Here is a 16,010-nt window from a genome sequence, read left to right on the forward strand (position 1 = left end):
CGTTGACGTCGATATATAGAATACGGCCATTGCTGCACTAGGTTGTGCACATTTGTTCCGTGTGAACGTGTTTGCCCATTGGCGGAAGTCCATACCCTTGGACACAGGTGTTTACCACACTGGCAATTCCAGGTCCTGTACCCTTGGTCATTGGTAGATGCAATCGACTTACGACTGAGCTGTACTAATAGCATCACTTGTGACAGAGATGTAACGAATACGGCCATGAAGTGCACACTTGTTCCGTTTGAATGTGTTCTCCATCGGCGGAAGTCCATAACCTTGGACATTGGTAGATACATACCAGCACAGCCTGTGTATATGTTAACATATACACAGTCTATACCCCTGGACACAGGTGCATACCACACTGGCGATTCCAGGTCCTGTACCCTTGGACATGGGTAGATGCAATCGACTCGCTGGTATTACGACTGAGCTGTACTGATAGCATCACTTGTGACAGAGATGTAACGAATACGGCCATACACAACCCACAACGAAATCCCCCAAAACAACTTTATATGTCTCCTGTATATTTGCAATTACACAGGCTTGTTTTCAGTATAGTAGATAGCACATACCTCAACAAATATTTTGAAACAGCGCAGTTGCCATAATTTTCAAACGTAAAGCTCCAATTGGTGTAATATTTGGTGTATTTTTTCCAGGTTTTTTTCTGTTTGTAAGATAAAGTTTCTTGCTCTACTCCTAAAACCCACAACGAAATTCCCATAATTCCTTCTGTTCGACATACCAGCACAGCCTGTGTATATGTCAACATGCAAGCACGGCCTGTTTATATCAGTCAAGCATTTCAATCGTTTTTCAATATGCTGTTGTCTCTCACAATCATACACACATACATTATATACATACACACACAAACATACAACAAACAAATAAATGAATACACATTTGAGTGTGCATATATATATATATATATATATATAATATATATGTAATATATGTATTATATATAAAACTATATATGCATTTGTTTATATGTTTGTATGTCTTTTGTTTGTTTATATATTTGTTATGTTTGTCTGTGTGTTTATGATTTATTTATATATCTATATGCTTGTCCGTACGTTTATTTATTGTCTGTTTTTTGTGTGTTTGTTTGTTTTCCTTGTACCCTGTTGTTACACCGTTTACGTCGATATATCGAATACGGCCATTGCTGCACCAGGATGTGCACATTTGTTCCGTCTGAACGTGTTTGCCCATTGGCGAAAGTCTATGCCCCTGGACACAGGTGCATACCACACTGGCGATTCCAGGTCCTGTACCCTTGGATATGGGTAGATGCAATCGACTCGCTGGTAATACGACTGAGCTGTACTGATAGCATCACTGGTGAGAGAGATCTAAAGAATACGGCCATGAAGTGCACACTTGTTCCATCTGATTGCGTTCTCCCATCGGCGGAAGTCCATAACCTTGGACATTGGAGATACATGTCTGTTTATATCACAGGTAATCGACTGACTGCTCTACGACTGATCTGTACAGGTAGCAATCAGAGCAATTACAGGGTTTCCAAAAGTTATACGTTCTGTTTCGAGGAGGGATGTGGTTATGTAAGGGATGGACCGGTAGATATTATGGGGGAAGGATAGGAAGGAGACATACAACGCACTGTTGTCGCTTTCCACGATTTATTATCAGAGTACATGCTTACATTTCTCAGACTTCCACTCTCTTCGTTCTTTGGCGACGTGCACTGAGAATTTTTCACAAGGCAACAAGGCTGAACTTTTTATCCGACAAAGCTCTGCGTCGTTTCCTCTACAGAGCACCCCTCCCACAGTCTGACGGTTCACCCATCAAAAGTTGGAATCGCGAAATCCTCAGTACTTTATCAACAGTTTTCGTTCTTGCGATGCTCATCAACATCTTTAAGATATCTCTCCGTCAACGACCACCCCGTGCGCTTTGTAATTCTTACAAAATATTGCTTTCGCTTTCAGATATATATCCTTGGCCCACAGCTATAACCTGCCAGTGCGTTTTGCCGGAAGAGCGCATATCTATAGTCCTGTGGCATTACCAGGGTGTAACTTCTTTTCATCCCTGAGATACAAATTAGACATGAAACCCATAAACGAGTTCGTCAGGTCAACTTGTTGTGATGAAATTGCTGCAAAAACTTAACAAACAGAAACAAGTTTTATTTGTCTTTCCCTCTTCTGAGTTCAAATTCCCTCGCCTGAAATGATACTGGTCCCAGACTTTCTGAGCCAAACCAAACACTGACCATAACTGAACGTTTAGTGAAATCCGGATAGTTTCTTGAAGCGGATAACTGCTTTTGTCATTCATTTGTCAGTCAAATTATTTCCAACAAAAAACTTTATATCTCTCTGGTAGATTTGGAGTTACAAAGGCTTGTTTTCAGTATAGTACATAGCATATAACTCAAAAAATATCTTTAAACAGCGCAGTTGCCATAATTTTTAAAGGTAAAGGCTCCAATAGCTGTAATATTTGGTGTATTTTTTCCAGCTTTTCTCTGTTTGTAAGATAAAGTTTCTTGCTCTACTCCTAAAACCCACAATGAAATTCCCATAATTCCTTCTGTTCGACATACCAGCACAGCCTGTGTTTATGTCAACATGCCAGCACGGCCTATTTATATCAGCTGTTCAGTCAATCATTTCAATCGTTTTTCAATATGCTGTTGGCTATCACACTCATACACACATACATTATATACATACACACACAAATATACAAACAAATAAATGAATGCACATGTGCATGTGCATACATAATATATATATATACATATATATATATATATATATATATATATATATATATATAAAATATTTATATATGCATGTGTGTATGCATTTGTTTGTTTGTATGTTTGTTTGTTTGTTTGCTTATCTATTTATTTATGTTTTTCTGTGTGTTTATGATTTATTTATGTATCTATATGCTTCTTCGTATATTTATTTATTTATTTATTTATTTATTTATTTATTTATTTTTTGTTTGTTTGTTTGTTTGTTTGTTTGTTTGTGTGTGTCTTTGTTTTTCCTGGTCCCCTATTGTTACACCGTTGACGTCGATATATCGAATACGACCATTGCTGCACCAGGATGTGCACATTTGTTCCGTCTGAACGTGTTTGCCCATTGGCGGAAGTCTATGCCCTTGGACACAGGTGCATACCACACTGGCAATGCCAGGTCCTGTACCCTTGGACATGGGTAGGTGCAATCGACTCGCTGGTAATACGACTGAGCTGTACTGATAGCATCACTGGTGAGAGAGATCTAAAGAATACGGCCATGAAGTGCACACTTGTTTCGTCTGATTGCATTCTCCCATCGGCGGAAGTCCATAACCTTGGACATTGGTCGATACAAGTCTGTTTATATCACAGGCAATCGACTGACTGGTGTGCGACTGATCTGTACCGGTAGCAATCAGAGTAATCACGGGGTTTCCAAAAGTTATACGTTCTGTTTCGAGGAGGGATGTGGTTGTGTAAGGGATTGAAAGGCAGATGTTATGGGGGAAGGATAGGAAGGAGACATACAACGCACTGTTGTCGCTTTCCACGATTTATTATCAGAGTACATGCTTACATTTCTTAAACTCTCTTCGTTCCTTGGTGACGTTTGCAGAGACTTTTTCAGAAGGCAACAAGGCTGAACTTTTTATTCGACAAAGCTTTGCGTCGTTTCCTCTACAGAGCACCCCTCCCACAGTCTGACGGTTCACCCATCAAAAGTTGGAATCGCGAAATCCTCAGTACTTTATCAACAGTTTTCGTTCTTGCGATGGTCATCAACGTCTTTAAGATGTCTCTCCGTCAACGACCACCCAGTGCGCTTTGTAATTCTTACAAAATATTGCTTTCGCTTTCACATATATATCCTTTGCCCACAGCTATAACCTGCCAGTGCGTTTTGCGGGAAGAGCTCATATCTATAGTCCTGTGGCATTACCAGGGTGTAACTTTGTAATTCTTACAAAATATTGCTTTCGCTTTCAGATATATATCCTTGGCCCACAGCTATAACCTGCCAGTGCGTTTGCGGGAAGAGCGCATATCTATAGTCCTGTGGCATTACCAGGGTGTAACTTCTTTACATCCCTGAGATACAAATTAGACATGAAACCCATAAACGAGTGCGTATGGTCAACTTGTGTGATGCAATTGCTGCAAAAAATTAACAAACAGAAACAAGTTTATTTGTCTTTCCCTCTTCTGAGTTCAATTCCCTCGCCTGAAATGATACTGGTTCCAGAATTTCTGAGCCAAACCAAACACTGATCATATCTGAACGTTTAGTGAAATCTGGATAGTTTCTTGAAGCGGATAACTGCTTTTGTCATTCATTTGTCACCAAATTATTTCCAACAAAAAACTTTATATCTCTCTGGTAGATTTTGAGGTACACAGGCTTGTTTTCAGTATAGTACATAGCATATAACTCAAAAAATATCTTCAAACAGCGCAGTTCCCATAATTTTAAAGGTAAAGGCTCCAATAGCTGTAATATTTGGTGTATTTTTTCCAGGTTTTTTCTGTTTGTAAGATAAAGTTTCTTGCTCTACTCCTAAAACCCACAACGAAATTCCCATAATTCCTTCTGTTCGACATACCAGCACAGCCTGTGTATATGTCAACATGCAAGCACGGCCTGTTTATATCAGTCAAGCATTTCAATCGTTTTTCAATATGCTGTTGTCTCTCACAATCATACACACATACATTATATACATACACACACAAACATACAACAAACAAATAAATGAATACACATTTGAGTGTGCATATATATATATATATATATATATATATATATATATATATGTAATATATGTGTATATATATAAAAACTATATATGCATTTGTTTATAGTTTGTATGTCTTTTGTTTGTTTATATATTTGTTATGTTTGTCTGTGTGTTTATGATTTATTTATATATCTATATGCTTGTCCGTACGTTATTTATTGTCCGTTTTTTTGTGTGTTTTTTTGTTTTTCCTTGTACCCTGTTGTTACACCGTTTACGTCGATATATCGAATACGGCCATTGCTGCACCAGGATGTGCACATTTGTTCCGTCTGAACGTGTTTGCCCATTGGCGGAAGTCTATGCCCCTGGACACAGGTGCATACCACACTGGCGATTCCAGGTCCTGTACCCTTGGATATGGGTAGATGCAATCGACTCGCTGGTAATACGACTGAGCTGTACTGATAGCATCACTGGTGAGAGAGATCTAAAGAATACGGCCATGAAGTGCACACTTGTTCCGTCTGATTGCGTTCTCCCATCGGCGGAAGTCCATAACCTTGGACATTGGTAGATACATGTCTGTTTCATCACAGGCAATCGACTGACTGGTGTGCTACTGATCTGTACCGGTAGCAATCAGAGCAATTACAGGGTTTCCAAAAGTTATACGTTCTGTTTCGAGGAGGGATGCGGTTATGTAAGGGATGGACCGGTAGATATTATGGGGGAAGGATAGGAAGGAGACATACAACGCACTGTTGTACATGCTTACATTTTTCAGACTTCCACTCTCTTCGTTCCTTGGCGACGTGTAGTGAGACTTTTTAAGAAGGCAACAAGGCTGAACTTTTTATCCGATAAAGCTCTGCGTCGTTTCCTCCACAGAGCACCCCTCCCACAGTCTGACGGTTCACCCATCAAAAGTTGGAATCGCGAAATCCTCAGTACTTTATCAACAGTTTTCGTTCTTGCGATGCTCATCAACATCTTTAAGATAGCTCTCCGTCAACGACCACCCAGTGCGCTTTTTATTTCTTACAAAATATTGCTTTCGCTTTCAGATATATATCCTTGGCCCACAGCTATAACCTGCCAGTGCGTTTTGCCGGAAGAGCGCATATCTATAGTCCTGTGGCATTACCGGGTTGTAACTTCTTTTCATCCCTGAGATACAAATTAGATATGAAACCCATAAACGAGTTCGTCGGGTCAACTTGTTGTGATGCAATAGCTGCAAATAATTTACAAACAGAAACAAGATTTATTTGTCTTTTCCTCTTCTGAGTTCAAATTTCCTCGCCTGAAATGATACTGGTCCCAGAATTTCTGAGCTGAACCAAACACTGACCATATCTGAACGTTAAGGTAAATCCGGATAGTTTCTTGAAGCGGATAACTGCTTTATTTGTCATTCATTTGTCACTCAAATTATTTCCCACAAATAACTTTATATCTCTCCGGTAGATTTGGAGTTACACAGGCTTGTTTTCAGTATAGTACATAGCACATACCTCAAAAAATATTTTGAAACAGCGCAGTTGCCATAATTTTCAAACGTAAAAGCTCCAATAGCTGTAATATTTGGTGTATTTTTTCCAGCTTTTTTCTGTTTGTAAGATAAAGTTTCTTGCTCTACTCCTAAAACCCACAACGAAATTCCCATAATTCCTTCTGTTCGACATACCAGCACAGCCTGTGTATATGTCAACATACCAGCACGGCCTGTTTATATGAGCTTTTCAGTCAATCATTTCAATCGTTTTTCAATATGCTGTTGTCTCTCACACTCACACACACATACATTATATACATACATACACACACAAACATACAAACAAATAAATGAATACAGATGTGCATGTGCATATATATATATATATATATATATATATATATATATATATATATATATATAATATTTATATATGCATGTGTGTATACATCTGTTTATTTGATTGTATGTTTATTTGTTTGTTTATCTATTTATTTATTTATGTTTGTCCTTGTGTTTATGATTTATTTATGTATCTGTATGCTTGTTCGTATGTTTATTTATTTATTTATTTATTTGTTTGTTTGTTTGTGTGTGTTTTTTTCCTTGTCCCCTGTAGTTACACCGTTGACGTCTATATATCGAATACGGCCATTGCTGCACTTGGTTGTGCACATTTCTTCCATCTGAACGTGTTTGCCCATTGGAGGAAGTCCATACCCTTGGACACAGGTGCATACCACACTGGCAATTCCAGGTCCTGTACCCTTGGACATGGGTAGATGCAATCGACTCGCTGGTAATACGACTGAGCTGTACTGATAGCATCACTGGTGACAGAGAGCTATAGAATACGGCCATGAAGTGCACACTTGTTCCGTCTGAATGCGTTCTCCCGTCGGCGGAAGTCCATAACCTTGGACATTGGTAGATACATGTCTGTTTAAATCACAGGCAATGGACTGACTGGTGTGCGACTGATCTGTACCGATAGCAATCAGAGCAATCACAGGGTTTCCAAAATTATACGTTCTGTTTCGAGGAGGGATGTGGTTGTGAAAGGGATGGACCGGTATATATTATGGGGGAAGGATAGGAAGGAGACATACAACGCACAGTTGTCGCTTTCCACGATTTATTATCAGAGTACATGCTTACATTTCTTAAACTCTCTTCGTTCCTTGGTGACGTTTGCAGAGACTTTTTCAGAAGGCAACAAGGCTGAACTTTTTATTCGACAAAGCTTTGCATCGTTTCCTCTACAGAGCACCCCTCCCATAGTCTGACGGTTCACCCATCAAAAGTTGAATCGCGAAATCCTCAGTACTTTATCAACAGTTTTCGTTCTTGCGATGCTCATCAACATCTTTAAGATAGCTCTCCGTCAACGACCACCCAGTGCGCTTTGTATTTCTTACAAAATATTGCTTTCGCTTTCAGATATATATCCTTGGCCCACAGCTATAACCTGCCAGTGCGTTTTGCGGGAAGAGCGCATGTGGCATTACCAGGTTGCAACTTCTTTTCATTCCTGAGATACCAATTAGACATGAAACCCATAAACGAGTGCGTATGGTCAACTTGTTGTGATGCAATTGCTGCAAAAAATTAACAAACAGAAACAAGTTTTATTTGTCTTTTCCTCTTCTGAGTTCAAATTCCCTCGCCTGAAATGATACTGGTCCCAGAATTTCCGAGCTGAACCAAAAACTGACCATATCTGAACGTTTAGGGAAATCCGGATAATTTCTTCAAGCGGATAACTGCTTTTGTCATTCATTTGTCACTCAATTATTTCAAACAAATAACTTTATACGACTCCGGTATATTTGCAATTACACAGGCTTGTTTTCAGTATAGTACATAGCACATACCTCAACAAATATTTGAAACAGCGCAGTTGCCATAATTTTCAAACGTAAAAGCTCCAATAGCTGTAATATTTGGTGTATTTTTTCCAGCTTTTTTTCTGTTTGTAAGATAAAGTTTCTTGCTCTGCTCCTAAAACCCACAATGAAATTCCCATAATTCTTTCTGTTCGACATGCAAGCATAGCCTGTGTATATGTCAACATGCCAGCACGGCCTGTTTATATCAGCTGTTCAGTCAATCATTTCAATCGTTTTTCAATATGCTGTTGTCTCTCACAATCACACACACATACATTATATACATACATACACACAAAAACATACAAACAAATAGATGAATGACATGGCACATGTGCATGTGCATATATATATATATATATATATATATATATATATTTATATATAATGTATACATATATTATATTTATATATGCATGTGTGTATACATTTGTTTGTTTATTTATGTATTAATTTATGTTTGTCCGTGTGTTTATGATTTATTTATGTATCTGTATGCTTGTTAGTATGTTTATTTATTTATTTATTTGTTTGTTTGTTTGTTTGTTTGTGTGTTTGTTTTTCCTTGTCCCCTGTTGTTACACCGTTGACGTCGATATATAGAATACGGCCATTGCTGCACTAGGTTGTGCACATTTGTTACGTCTGAACGTGTTTGCCCATTGGCGGAAGTCCATACCCTTGGACACAGGTGTATACCACACTGGCAATTCCAGGTCCTGTACCCTTGGTGATTGGTAGATGCAATCGACTTACGACTGAGCTGTACTCGTAGCATCACTTGTGACAGAGATGTAACGAATACGGCCATGAAGTGCACACTTGTTCCGTTTGAATGTGTTCTCCCATCGGCGGAAGTCCATAACCTTGGACATTGGTAGATACATACCAGCACAGCCTGTGTATATGTTAACATATACACAGTCTATACCCCTGGACACAGGTGCATACCACACTGGCGATTCTAGGTCTGTACCCTTGGACATGGGTAGATGCAATCGACTCGCTGGTATTACGACTGAGCTGTACTGATAGCATCACTTGTGACAGAGATGTAACGAATACGGCCATACACAACCCACAACGAAATCCCCCAAAACAACTTTATATGTCTCCTGTATATTTGCAATTACACAGGCTTGTTTTCAGTATAGTAGATAGCACATACCTCAACAAATATTTTGAAACAGCGCAGTTGCCATAATTTTAAACGTAAAGCTCCAATTGGTGTAATATTTGGTGTATTTTTTCCAGGTTTTTTTCTGTTTGTAAGATAAAGTTTCTTGCTCTACTCCTAAAACCCACAACGAAATTCCCATAATTCCTTCTGTTCGACATACCAGCACAGCCTGTGTATATGTCAACATGCAAGCACGGCCTGTTTATATCAGTCAAGCATTTCAATCGTTTTTCAATATGCTGTTGTCTCTCACAATCATACACACATACATTATATACATACACACACAAACATACAACAAACAAATAAATGAATACACATTTGAGTGTGCATATATATATATATATATATATATATATATATATATATATATATATATATATGTAATATATGTATATATATATAAAACTATATATGCATTTGTTTATATGTTTGTATGTCTTTTGTTTGTTTATATATTTGTTATGTTTGTCTGTGTGTTTATGATTTATTTATATATCTATATGCTTGTCCGTACGTTTATTTATTGTCTGTTTTTTTGTGTGTTTGTTTGTTTTTCCTTGTACCCTGTTGTTACACCGTTTACGTCGATATATCGAATACGGCCATTGCTGCACCAGGATGTGCACATTTGTTCCGTCTGAACGTGTTTGCCCATTGGCGGAAGTCTATGCCCCTGGACACAGGTGCATACCACACTGGCGATTCCAGGTCCTGTACCCTTGGATATGGGTAGATGCAATCGACTCGCTGGTAATACGACTGAGCTGTACTGATAGCATCACTGGTGAGAGAGATCTAAAGAATACGGCCATGAAGTGCACACTTGTTCCGTCTGATTGCGTTCTCCCATCGGCGGAAGTCCATAACCTTGGACATTGGTAGATACATGTCTGTTTATATCACAGGTAATCGACTGACTGCTGTACGACTGATCTGTACAGGTAGCAATCAGAGCAATTACAGGGTTTCCAAAAGTTATACGTTCTGTTTCGAGGAGGGATGTGGTTATGTAAGGGATGGACCGGTAGATATTATGGGGAAGGATAGGAAGGAGACATACAACGCACTGTTGTCGCTTTCCACGATTTATTATCAGAGTACATGCTTACATTTCTCAGACTTCCACTCTCTTCGTTCTTTGGCGACGTGCACTGAGACTTTTTCAGAAGGCAACAAGGCTGAACTTTTTATCCGACAAAGCTCTGCGGCGTTTCCTCTACAGAGCACCCCTCCCACAGTCTGACGGTTCACCCATCAAAAGTTGGAATCGCGAAATCCTCAGTACTTTATCAACAGTTTTCGTTCTTGCGATGCTCATCAACATCTTTAAGATATCTCTCCGTCAACGACCACCCCGTGCGCTTTGTAATTCTTACAAAATATTGCTTTCGCTTTCAGATATATATCCTTGGCCCACAGCTATAACCTGCCAGTGCGTTTTGCCGGAAGAGCGCATATCTATAGTCCTGTGGCATTACCAGGGTGTAACTTCTTTCATCCCTGAGATACAAATTAGACATGAACCCATAAACGAGTTCGTCAGGTCAACTTGTTGTGATGAAATTGCTGCAAAAACTTAACAAACAGAAACAAGTTTTATTTGTCTTTCCCTCTTCTGAGTTCAAATTCCCTCGCCTGAAATGATACTGGTCCCAGACTTTCTGAGCCAAACCAAACACTGACCATAACTGAACGTTTAGTGAAATCCGGATAGTTTCTTGAAGCGGATAACTGCTTTTGTCATTCATTTGTCAGTCAAATTATTTCCAACAAAAAACTTTATATCTCTCTGGTAGATTTGGAGTTACAAAGGCTTGTTTTCAGTATAGTACATAGCATATAACTCAAAAAATATCTTTAAACAGCGCAGTTGCCATAATTTTTAAAGGTAAAGGCTCCAATAGCTGTAATATTTGGTGTATTTTTTCCAGCTTTTCTCTGTTTGTAAGATAAAGTTTCTTGCTCTACTCCTAAAACCCACAATGAAATTCCCATAATTCCTTCTGTTCGACATACCAGCACAGCCTGTGTTTATGTCAACATGCCAGCACGGCCTATTTATATCAGCTGTTCAGTCAATCATTTCAATCGTTTTTCAATATGCTGTTGGCTATCACACTCATACACACATACATTATATACATACACACACAAATATACAAACAAATAAATGAATGCACATATGCATGTGCATACATAATATATATATATATATACATATATATATATATATATATATATATATATATAATATTTATATATGCATGTGTGTATGCATTTGTTTGTTAGTATGTTTGTTTGTTTGTTTACTTATCTATTTATTTATGTTTTTCTGTGTGTTTATGATTTATTTATGTATCTATATGCTTCTTCGTATATTTATTTATTTATTTATTTATTTGTTTGTTTGTTTTGTTTGTTTGTTTGTTTGTGTCTTTGTTTTCCTGGTCCCTATTGTTACACCGTTGACGTCGATATATCGAATACGACCATTGCTGCACCAGGATGTGCACATTTGTTCCGTCTGAACGTGTTTGCCCATTGGCGGAAGTCTATGCCCTTGGACACAGGTGCATACCACACTGGCAATTCCAGGTCCTGTACCCTTGGATATGGGTAGATGCAATCGACTCGCTGGTAATACGACTGAGCTGTACTGATAGCATCACTGGTGAGAGAGATCTAAAGAATACGGCCATGAAGTGCACACTTGTTTCGTCTGATTGCGTTCTCGCATCGGTGGAAGTCCATAACCTTGGACATTGGTAGATACATGTCTGTTTATATCAGAGGCAATCGACTGACTGGTGTGCGACTGATCTGTACCGGTAGCAATCAGAGTAATCACGGGGTTTCCAAAAGTTATACGTTCTGTTTCGAGGAGGGATGTGGTTGTGTAAGGGATTGAAAGGCAGATGTTATGGGGGAAGGATAGGAAGGAGACATACAACGCACTGTTGTCGCTTTCCACGATTTATTATCAGAGTACATGCTTACATTTCTTAAACTCTCTTCGTTCCTTGGTGACGTTTGCAGAGACTTTTTCAGAAGGCAACAAGGCTGAACTTTTTATTCGACAAAGCTTTGCGTCGTTTCCTCTACAGAGCACCCCTCTCACAGTCTGACAGTTCACCCATCAAAAGTTGGAATCGCGAAATCCTCAGTACTTTATCAACAGTTTTCGTTCTTGCGATGCTCATCAACATCTTTAAGATGTCTCTCCGTCAACGACCACCCCGTGCGCTTTGTAATTCTTACAAAATATTGCTTTCGCTTTCACATATATATCCTTTTGCCCACAGCTATAACCTGCCAGTGCGTTTTGCGGGAAGAGCTCATATCTATAGTCCTGTGGCATTACCAGGGTGTAACTTTGTAATTCTTACAAAATATTGCTTTCGCTTTCAGATATATATCCTTGGCCCACAGCTATAACCTGCCAGTGCGTTTTGCGGGAAGAGCGCATATCTATAGTCCTGTGGCATTACCGGGTGTACTTCTTTACATCCCTGAGATACAAATTAGACATGAAACCCATAAACGAGTGCGTATGGTCAACTTGTTGTGATGCAATTGCTGCAAAAAATTAACAAACAGAAACAAGTTTTATTTGTCTTTCCTCTTCTGAGTTCAAATTCCCTCGCCTGAAATGATACTGGTTCCAGAATTTCTGAGCCAAACCAAACACTGATCATATCTGAACGTTTAGTGAAATCTGGATAGTTTCTTGAAGCGGATAACTGCTTTTGTCATTCATTTGTCACTCAAATTATTTCCAACAAATAACTTTATATCTCTCTGGTAGATTTTGAGGTACACAGGCTTGTTTTCAGTATAGTACATAGCATATAACTCAAAAAATATCTTCAAACAGCGCAGTTCCCATAATTTTTAAAGGTAAAGGCTCCAATAGCTGTAATATTTGGTGTATTTTTTCCAGCTTTTTTCTGTTTGTAAGATAAAGTTTCTTGCTCTACTCCTAAAACCCACAACGAAATTCCCATAATTCCTTCTGTTTGACATACAAGCACAGCCTGTGTATATGTCAACATGCCAGCACGGCCTATTTATCAGCTGTTCAGTCAATCATTTCAATCGTTTTTCAATATGCTGTTGTCTCTCACACTCATACACACATACATTATATACATACACACACAAACATACAAACAAATAAATGAATACACATGTGCATGTGCATACATAATATATATATATATATATATATATATATATATATATATATATATATATACATATATATATATCTATATATATATATTTATATATGCATGTGTGTATGCATTTGTTTGTTTGTATGTTTGTTTGTTTGTTTGTTTATCTATTTATTTATGTTTTCTGTGTGTTTATGATTTATTTACATATCTTTATGCTTGTTCGTAATTTATTTATTTATTTATATATTTATTTATTTGTTTGTTTGTTTGTTTGTTTGTTGTTTGTTTGTTTGTTTGTGTGTTCGTTTTTCCTGGCCCGTGTTGTTACACCGTTGACGTCGATATATCGAATACGACCATTGCTGTACTAGGATGTGCACATTTGTTCCGTCTGAACGTGTTTGCCGATTGGCGGAAGTCTATGCCCTTGGACACAGGTGCATACCACACTGGCAATTCCAGGTCCTGTACCCTTGGACATGGGTAGATGCAATCGACTCGCTGGTATTACGACTGAGCTGTACTGATAGCATCACTTGTGACAGAGATCTAAAGAATACGGCCATGAAGTGGACACTTGTTCCGTCTGAATGCGTTCACCCATCGGTGGAAGTCCATAACCTTGGACATTGGTAGATACATGTCTGTTTATATCACAGGCAATCGACTGACTGGTGTGCGACTGATCTGTACCGGTAGCAATCAGAGCAATCACGGGGTTTCCAAAAGTTATACGTTCTGTTTCGAGGAGGGATGTGGTTGTGTAAGGGATGGACCGGTAGATATTATGGGGCAAGGATAGGAAGGAGACATACAACGAAACTGTTGTCGCTTTCCACGATTTATTATCAGAGTACATGCTTATATTTCTCAGACTTCCACTCTCTTCGTTCCTTGGCGACGTGTAGTGAGACTTTTTCAGAAGGCAACAAGGCTGAACTTTTTATTCGACAAAGCTTTGCGTCGTTTCCTCTACAGACCACCCCTCTCACGGTCTGACGGTTCACCCATCAAAAGTTGGAATCGCGAAATGATCAGTGCTTTATCAACAGTTTTCGTTCTTGCGATGCTCATCAACATCTTTAAGATGTCTCTCCGTCAACGACCACCCCGTGCGCTTTGTAATTCTTACAAAATATTGCTTTCGCTTTCAGATATATATTCTTGGCCCACAGTTATAACCTGCCAGTGCGTTTTGCGGGAAGAGCGCATATCTATAGTCCTGTGGCATTACCAGGGTGTAACTTCTTTTCATGCCTGAGATACAAATTAGACATGAAACCCATTAACGAGTGCGTATGGTCAACATTTACAACAACAGATATAAATAACTTTATATCTCTCCGGTAGATTTGGAATTACAGGGGCTTGTTTTCAGTATAGTACATAGCACATACCTCAAAAAATATTTTGAAACAGCGCAGTTGCCATAATTTTCAAACGTAAAAGCTCCAATAGCTGCAATATTTGGTGTATTTTTTCCAGCTTTTTTCTGTTTGTAAGATAAAGTTTCTTGCTCTACTCCTAAAACCCACAACGAAATTCCCATAATTCCTTCTGTTCGACATACAAGCACAGCCTGTGTATATGTCAACATACCAGCACGGCTTGTTTATATGAGCTTTTCAGTCAATCATTTCAATCGTTTTTCAATATGCTGTTGTCTCTCACACTCACACACACATACATTATATACATACATACACACACAAACATACACACAAACAAATAAATGAATACATATGTGCATATCCATATATATATATATATATATATATATATATATATATATATATATATATATATATATATATATACATATATATAATATATATACATATATTACATTTATATATGCATATGTGTATACATTTGTTTATTTGATTGTATGTTTGTTTGTTTGTTTGTTTATCTATTCATTTATGTTTGTCTGTGTGTTTATGATTTATTTATGTATCTGTATGCTTGTTCGTATGTTTATTTATTTATTTATTTGTTTGTTTTTTTGTTTGTTTGTTTGTGTCTTTGTTTTTCGTGGTCCCCTGTTGTTACACCGTTGACGTCGATATATCGAATACGGCCATTGCTGCACTAGGTTGTGCACATTTGTTCCGTCTGAACGTGTTTGCTCATTGGCGGAAGTCCATACCCTTGGACACAGGTGCATACCACACTGGCAATTCCAGGTCCTGTACCCTTGGACATGGGTAGATGCAATCGACTCGCTGGTAATACGACTGAGCTGTACTGATAGCATCACTGGTGAGAGAGATCTAAAGAATACGGCCATGAAGTGCACACTTGTTCCGTCTGATTGCGTTCTCCCATCGGCGGAAGTCCATAACCTTGGACATTGGTCGATACAAGTCTGTTTATATCACAGGCAATCGACTGACTGGTGTGCGACTGATCTGTACCGGTAGCAATCAGAGTAATCACGGGGTTTCCAAAAGTTATACGTTCTGTTTCGAGGAGGGATGTGGTTGTGTAAGGGATTG

This window comes from Ptychodera flava, chromosome 22 (assembly GCF_041260155.1).
Source record: "Ptychodera flava strain L36383 chromosome 22, AS_Pfla_20210202, whole genome shotgun sequence".
Classification (NCBI taxonomy): Eukaryota; Metazoa; Hemichordata; class Enteropneusta; family Ptychoderidae; genus Ptychodera; species Ptychodera flava.